Here is an 8,635-nt window from a genome sequence, read left to right on the forward strand (position 1 = left end):
GTTTTGATGATTTTCTACTTGATTTTTCAGTTGAAGCAAAGCGGAAATAAAGTGGATTTAATTGAACGTTTGTTCAATATGCTGAAAAGTCCCAGTGTTCTGTGTTTTCCCATTTGATTCGTCTTCCGAATCTCTGTGGCTATTTCACCTCACTATTGCCCTTTTGTTATAATAAGTACATTGTAAAACTTTCATTGCTCCCTCTGTATAAGCTCTGGGCAAACTCTACTTTTTTCCTTCTGCACCCTCCTTAAAACTTGAAGCCAATTTAAACCCACTTAGAGAAAGAGAATAAAAGAAATAATCTCTACGTCTGAAAACTTTCAAGAATTTTACACTATTTTCTTTTTGGTTTAGATTTTTGATTCACACATACTCCAGACATTTTGGGGATAAATGTATTTTTGCCTTTCTATCCAAAAACTAAAATGCCCTTTGACATGGTTTCATGATCATGACTGAGATTGGTACCTGTTAAAGGATGACATAAAAATTAACCCCTGGGGGCGCCTGGGTGGCTCGGTGGGTTAAGCCTCTACCTTCAGCTCGGGTCATGATCTCAGGGTCCTGGGATCGAGCCCCACATCAGGCTCTCTGCACAGCAGGGAGCCTGCTTCCCCCTCTCTCTCTGCCTGCTTCTCTGCCTACTTGTGATCTCTCTCTCTCTCTCTCTGTTGAATAAATCAATAAAATCTTAAAAAAAAAAAAATTAACTCCTGGCCTTGAATCAGTGCAAGAATCTACATGTGACGTTAAAAAATAAGAAAGTAAATAAAAATGGAACAAAGGAACATCAACAAAAATGCCTCTGTCCCAAATGAAAAGATTGTTTAAGGACAAGGTAAGGACTCCACAGAAGAAGAAAAAGAGATCAATCACTCCATTAACATAGAAGGAGCAAGTGAAATCATGTACCACTGTGAATGTGCCACCAGGGAACAGAGGGGAAGACCTCCCTGTTAACACAGAGCAGAGCAAGCAACTTGACACCAGAAATACACTGAGATGGACAGAAATGAAATAGATCATGTCCCTCTTCCTAACCTTAACCATACACGAAACCCTAATCATAATTCCTTACACAATAACCCCTCATTTTAACCCCGACAGAAATGTCAGCTTCCTGAATTGGAACACTGATTTCCCAAACAGATGTCAGACATTAGCCACTGGCCTTAGCTGCCATCAATATTAATCAGCTAATCTTAACATTAGCACAACATATGCATCTTATGGTTGAACTTGTGCTACTGTTACGTGGAGGACAATTATTAGCAAATTCAAATAATCGGGATGATGTCAGCACATATATTGTCAATTACAATATCTTAAGAAAAAAACAAATGTCTCCTCGTATTATTAAAGACATTGTTGTTTAGAATTTACATGCTTGAATTACCCAAATGCATGGTAAAAACTTATAAAACATTTCTTTCCCCCTCAATCAGCAAGACTAGAAACTTCCTTAAGCTACTATCTTTTATTATCGATAGGCTTTTAATTACTAATTTGCTAACAGTTATTGTTCATGTATAGAGATGTATAGAAACAGCAACAAGAATATGTTGGTTGTTTTGTTTCTGTGTGCATTGGTTGGTTGGTTTTCTATGATTCTCTTGACCGTTTTGCAACTATTACACATAATAACTATACATATACACTGCTCTGAAAACTTTTTAATAAAATAAACTCGTTGAGGAAAAATAGGCACAAAAACAGAAATCTTTTTTTCTTAATTTTGCCATCCAATTGGTCCAAATTCTGCCTTTAATCTGTGTACCATATGTGAGTCTACATCAGAGGGGTCTGTGAAACCCTCTAAATTTTGTGCTTCTCATATATGCCACCACATATATCTCCATAGACAATTAAGCATTTACAAGCACTTTTGTGATATTGCTGCTAAGGGCAACCATGAACACAGTCAATTATTTCCTTTCATGATGCAACGTGAGTCAGATCCTGCTGCAATTCTCAGACACACCCCTTAGTAGCTGGACTAAAGAGATAGCCCTTGTCATTTGGAAGTTCAAAGTTAATGGAATCACAAAACAGTTACATTCATTCACACAATAAATATGTACCAAATGCCTACTACATGCCATGTGCTGCCCTAGGCTATGAGGATACAACATTTATGAGGATAAACAAAGCTCCGGCTTTGAAGGGTTTAGTCTACAGACAGAGCACAACTTAAAGTGTAGCCCCCCATATCTATCATTCAGAGTATCAGCTCTACATACTTCCCTGTATGTCTCTATTAGGAATGCTCTAGAGGAAAAGGTAGGTAGGAGGCGTGTGAACAAAGCTTCTATCATGGAAAGCAGAAAAAGGGGAATGGGCCTAATAGCTCAGAATGGGAAAAAAAGGATAGTAAGATGATGATGGTAAATTAATGTATGTCATGAGATCTTTTCCAATCACAGAGGAATGTGATCAAATCAGAGCAAGATTTTGAAATAAAACAAAGGTCAAATGATAAAGAAAGGACAGAGTGAGGAGGCTTTGAGTTTCTCTGCGACTGTGAAGTTTTGGGCCCCCCATGGTTTTTCACTTATGCTAAAAATGCAGGCTCAATTACCAGGGTGATAATTGAGAATTGGTTTCATCCATAAACATTGCAAGAGTCATTAAGAGTGGCCATAGTCACAGGATGGTAGCAATACTAATTTTGATCCTGTGAACACAGCAAAGGCTTCTAGGCTATCTACAGAGTGTGTCACCTACATCTGGGTACTAAGTAGAAATTTTAGAACTGAAGTAGACACATCATGGCTTTGGTACTGCTTCATTTTATTTCCTTTATACAATAATTTAATATCAAATTAGGGTACATAGGTGGTAAGAGAAAGGGAACTTTGGGATTCTCCAGGCAGTAAGAAACCATAGGTTTATATAACACTCTACCCACTCATTACACACTTGCCAATAAATTTTCTATTCCTGAGGTATTTTCGCTTGTAAACATGCATAATATTTTTGAATTTTTTAACTACCAAACTGGTTACTTTCCCCAGAGGGAATACTTAGGAAGGGTATGATTTCTCTTGAAGAATATTTGCCTGCTCTTATAAATGTTTTGATGTATCAAACCTATACCAATAAGCACGTATCTATAAAGGCAGATTTTCTAAGTAATTCTGGGTCATATGAACATTAGTCAAAAGGCCTAAATCAAATTAGAATCCTCAAGTTCTTTAAAAAAATAGAGAATAAAGTAATCTAACTTATTTTTTTCTGATAAGTGCTCATTCATCACGCCCATGTTCTCATAAAAGTGCCAGATTGAAGATGCTAAGAAATTCCAATATTTTGAGAGGGACTAGAGGAATATTCAAACCTGTTTCTGCTTTCTACATCTTTCATCAGTGTATTTCAGGATAAACCTGTGTATGTTTTCCCAAGACTGTAAGAATAGAGAGTTACCTGACAGGTATGTTCAAAAAAAAAAAAAAATGCTATTTCCTAAGAATTAAAGCAGACCAGATCATAGAAAGCCAGAACGTATGGGAGGGTAACTTCTTAATTCATCATGATGCATTTAAAAATCACAACAAGAAAAATATTCCTTTGACTTCCTACTTTCTCGGGATAAAGAAAAAAAGAATTACTTCAAAATATTTACCACTGGTACAGGAATGTGATCCATATACCCCATAAGTAAATAAAGTAGTATTCCCAGGAAAGAATTAAATGTAAATAGCCTTCCAAATCTGGTAATTTCAACTAAGAGAAAGACTAATGGAACCAAAGTTATTTTAAACAGCAACTGTCCGTCTATCCATGCCATTCAGCCAGATCTGCAGAATAGTCTAACATGACTTCCATTTTACATCTGCATTTGTCTATCTTTTGGATAGGAAACACACAGACTCTGTTAAACAGACATCTAAATATCACCAAAGTATTTCTTTCTGAAGCAGTCATTGATTTATTCGATGCATATTTATTGAGTACTAAATGATGTGCCTGGCAGTGGGTTAGACCATGGGTATGGAACAGTAAATATGATGGCCGCACCTCCTCTCTCCATAGATGTTACAGTCTACTTATCAAAGTTAACAAGTCATATTTCTAATTAAACATGGTTGGATGCCTATATGAATTTACTTCATCTGTCTACCCAGGCTCACCCGAGTGACAGTAAATTATTATAAACCCAAGGATAGAAAAGAAGAGAAAAGAGAAAAGAGCAGACAAGTCATTTCTACTTGTTAAAAGAAAGAAAGTATATGGAGAAGTGATAACGGGCTTATAAAAACAAGAGAAATAATAATATAAATGCCAATGGGGCAAGGGAAGCCGAGGGACCCACCGTATCCCCCTAGAGGAAACTGATCTGGAAAGGCTCCAGACTCAAGATCACTGCCCTAGTTGAGGGCAGATTTTAGAAACAGGGCTTCAAATAGAGAAATGAGCTAAAAAGCTCATTTTGAATGGCAGCATATTGGTCTTTCCCTAACCTCCTCAGAATCTTGACAGCCACACATAATCCTCCACACTGATCCAAGCTCACCAACCAAAAACCACATATCCAGGAGGTGGACTGGAAGACTATTTGACCAGAAACCAAATGGCACTTAGGAAGCAGAAAAGTAAGAAAAGATTCATACTGAAATTTGAGTGTCTTCAGTAAAAAGGCTGGCCCAACAAGGGTTCATTCTACCGAAGACTTTTTTTTCTTTTTAACAGAAAGTAAATGTTTATTCTTGAATTTTATTCACCTTCCTTTAATTTGCGCTATGTGCACTGCAACAACAGAAAAGTGAATTATCAAATTTCAATTATAAACACTGACTTACTTGGTTAAATGTATTTCTTAACCACTATGTATGTATATATTCTTCCACATTCCTCTTGTCTACTTCAGGTCTGAGATGCTATCTGCCTTCTGACACTTCTCCTCTTATCAGGCTCTTCAGCATAGAATAACATCTCAAAGGTCAAATCTCACCCAAGGTAAGTAATCTGGATCCAATTCACCTTTAGAAAATGCTGGCCTGGACACACAGACCTGCGTGCCCGCTCCCTCCGCAGCATGTTGCGTGCCGCTGCACTCGCCGCCGCCGGCCTCAGGCCCCGCCTGAGTCGCTGTCTCCTGTCGGCCACCGCCACCGAGGTGGTGCCGGCCCCCAATCAGCAGCCTGAAGTCTTCTACAACCAGATCTTCATAAACAATGAGTGGCATGATGCTGTAAGCAAGAAGACATTCCCCACCTTCAGGTAGCTGAAGGAGACAAGGAAGACGTGGACAGGGCAGTAAAGGCTGCCCGGGCCGCCTTCCAGCTGGGCTCACCCTGGCGCCGCATGAATGCGTCCGACAGGGGCCGCCTCCTGAACCGCCTGGCCAATCTGATTGAGTGGGACCGGACCTACCTAGCAGCCTTGGAGACCCTGGATAACGGACAAGCCCTATGTCATCTCCTACCTGGTGGATCTGGACATGGTCCTCAAATGCATCCGTTACTACGCTGGTTGGGCTGATAAGTACCACGGGAAAACCATTCCCATCGATGGGGACTTCTTCAGCTATACCCGCCATGAACCCATCGGGGTGTGTGGGCAGATCATTCCGTGGAACTTCCCGCTCCTGATGCAAGCCAGGAAACTGGGTCCTGCCCTGGCAACTGGAAACGTGGTCATGATGAAGGTAGCCAAGCAGACTCCGCTCACCGCCCTCTATGTGGCCAACCTGATTAAGGAGGCCGGCATTCCCCCCTGGCATGGTCAATATTATTCCTGGATTTGGCCCCACAGCTGGGGCTGCCATTGCCTCCCATGAGGATGTGGACAAAGTGGCCTTCACGGGCTCCATCGAGGTTGGCCACCTAGTCCAGGTTGCTGCAGGGAGCAGTAACCTCAAGAGAGCGACCCTGGAGCTGGGGGGAAAGAGCCCCAACATCATGTCAAATGCAGACATGAACTGGGCGGTAGAGCAGGCCCACTTCGCCCTGTTCTTCAACCAGGGCCAGTGCTGCTGTGCAGGCTCCCAGACCTTTGTGCAAGAAGATGGGTATGCCGAGTTTGTGGAGCGGAGCGTTGCCCAGGCCAAGTCTCGTGTAGTTGGGAACCCCTTTGATAGCCAGACTGAGCAAGGGCCACAAGTGGACAAAACTCAGTTTAAGAAGGTCCTTGATTATATCAAATCTGGGAAGGAGGAGGGGGCGAAGCTGCTGTGTGGTGGAGGGTCGGCTGCTGAAGTGGCTACTTCATTCATCCCACTGTGTTTGGAGACATGCAAGACAGCATGACCATCACCAGGGAGGAGATCTTTGGGCCAGTGATGCAGATCATGAAGTTCAAGACCATAGAGGAAGTCATTGGGAGAGCCAACAATTCCAAGTATGGGTTGGCTGCAGCTGTCTTCACCAAGGACTTGGATAAGGCCAATTATCTCTCCCAAGCCCTCCAGGCAGGCACTGTTAGGTCAACTGCTATGATGTGTTTGGGGCCCAGTCCCCATTCAGTGGCTACAAGATGTCTGGGAGCAGCCGGGAGCTGGGTGAGTACGGGCTGCAGGCGTACACGGAAGTGAAAACGGTCACGATCAAAGTGCCTCAGAAGAACTCCTGAAGAACTGTGATGACTCCCTCATCCAGCAGCGGAGGTCAAGGACATCAGCAGCAAAATCAAGAAGAATGACCCTGGCACACTAAAAGTCTCAAAAGAGAAATTTTCTCACAAAATCTCTTGATCAAGAAAGTCTCAGAACTTGAATTGCTAGATGAGAGTGGGTATGGAGCAAAGAGTACGGGAAAGTTTTTTACATGCCAGCAGTACTGCTAGTTTTCAGGCTGGTTTTTCAAAACTAGATTCAAGTGTCTTATCCTGTCCATCAGAGAGACTTCTGTAACTTGCGTCAATGAGGAACAAAAAGCCATTGTTTATACTTGTACTAACAAGTTGGGCAACAGCTAGTACCTTCCTCTGTATTCTGGACTAAAATTCATTAAAAACAATGCTGCTCTTCAAAAAAAAAAAAGAAAGAAAGAAAGAAAATGCTGTCCTGGGTCTCACTGAGTGGTTAGTGGATTTTGGAATCACTGGATGAATAATCAACCTCATTTGGAAGCTGTGAACTCAGAAAGGCATCCCATGATATCAGCTTTGGATGTAGTTTCTAGAAGTTACCATCCTCATGATCCCTGGGTCCTAGGATCAAGCCCTGCGTCTGGCTCCCTGATCAGTAAGGAGCCTGCTTCTCCCTCTCTCCCTGCCTGCTGTTCCCCCTGCTTGTGATCTCTCTCTCTCTCTCTCTCTCTGTCAAATAAATAAATAAAATCTTTAAAGAAGAAAAAGAAAAAAAAGTTACCATCAAACACCTCCTTTTGGGAATGGAGTAAAAGTGTATGCATATCTCTTTTAGTCATCTTAGGCAGGCAGGGGTATCTTTGGAATGAAGGAGTTTGTATGTTTGTTTCCGGTAAAGAATAGAATGTGTTAATTAGTACAATCATTCTGAAAGTCACTTTTCTTAAGTGGGTTTAAGAAGTCAGTTCAGCATCTACTTAAGTTGTATAAATGCGTACTTTCTGACCGATTCTACTCCTCCAAATGTATCTTAGAAGAAAAAAATATGTATACTAAGAGATATTAGAAAAATGTTCATAGCAGCATTATTTATGATAGTTCCAAAATAGAAGTGTCCATCAGTATTAAAATAAGGACAGCATAGCATATTCATAGAATGCAATAATATAATGAAAATGAATTGTAGTGACTCGAAACAAAAAATACCATGTGAAAAAAATCAGATAAAACATTTTCTATGATTCCATTTATATATTCTTTGAAACCAGACAAAACTATACTGCTTGTAGATACATACTTTAGTGGTAAAATTTTGAAGAAAACCCAGTAACTTATTTTCATAAAAGTCAGGATGAAGATTACCTTTTAGAGAAAAACAGATGAGAAGAAGCATAATGGAGGCTTCTAGGCACTAAAGAGGTTTTATTTCTTAGAGTTTATCTGGCTACTCACTTAGTCATAATTCATTAACCAGTACTTTGGTGAGGGATTTTTCTGTATGTGTGTTATATTTCACACACCCCCAAAATTTAAAAATACAATTCCATATGCTCATTTTTCTTCTGTTTCATATGAGGATTAAAGGGTTTAATAAAGATTTATTCATGATTTTTAATGGAAATGCCTGAAGAACTCTTATCTGAATCAGAAAGACAAGTGAATACAACCTCTGGTTAGTTCTATGTGGTTAGGTGAGGTTTAGCCTCTGTCAATATAATTTATTCCATTCTGTAACTATACCACCAGTGGTTATTTCAAAATGCATAGGTGTACTCATTATGACTCCTCTGAAAGATGAAATACCCAAATCATTTCTCCCATGTAAGTAAGTCTCTACTACTTTTTCCTCATTGGATATACAGTTGTCAAAAAGAGGTATCATTGGACCATATATCATACAAAGGAGAAGTAATTTGTGTCATAAAAATATTGCCTTAATATTTAATATTATTATAAACCACCATAATAATGGTGCTTATTTTGCATTGACTGGGAAGAACCAAAATCTATTTCTTTTTTTTTTTTTTTTAAAGATTTTATTTATTTGTCAGAGAGAGAGAGAGGGAGAGAGAGCAAGCACAGGCAGACAGAATGTCAGGCAGAG

General features: G+C 40.1%; 1 pseudogene across 1 annotated transcript; it reads left to right on the plus strand.

Annotated features, from left to right (window-relative positions):
• Positions 1-5,038: 5,038 nt before the first annotated feature.
• On the plus strand, positions 5,039-6,968 carry LOC111159849 (annotated as a pseudogene). Its single transcript, XR_002641434.1, has one exon. The product of XR_002641434.1 is annotated as an aldehyde dehydrogenase, mitochondrial pseudogene (transcript).
• The last annotated feature ends 1,667 nt before the right edge of the window (positions 6,969-8,635 follow it).

The sequence above is a fragment of the Enhydra lutris genome, unplaced genomic scaffold (assembly GCF_002288905.1).
Source record: "Enhydra lutris kenyoni isolate GAN:26980312 unplaced genomic scaffold, ASM228890v2 scaffoldscaffold70, whole genome shotgun sequence".
Classification (NCBI taxonomy): domain Eukaryota; kingdom Metazoa; phylum Chordata; class Mammalia; order Carnivora; family Mustelidae; genus Enhydra; species Enhydra lutris.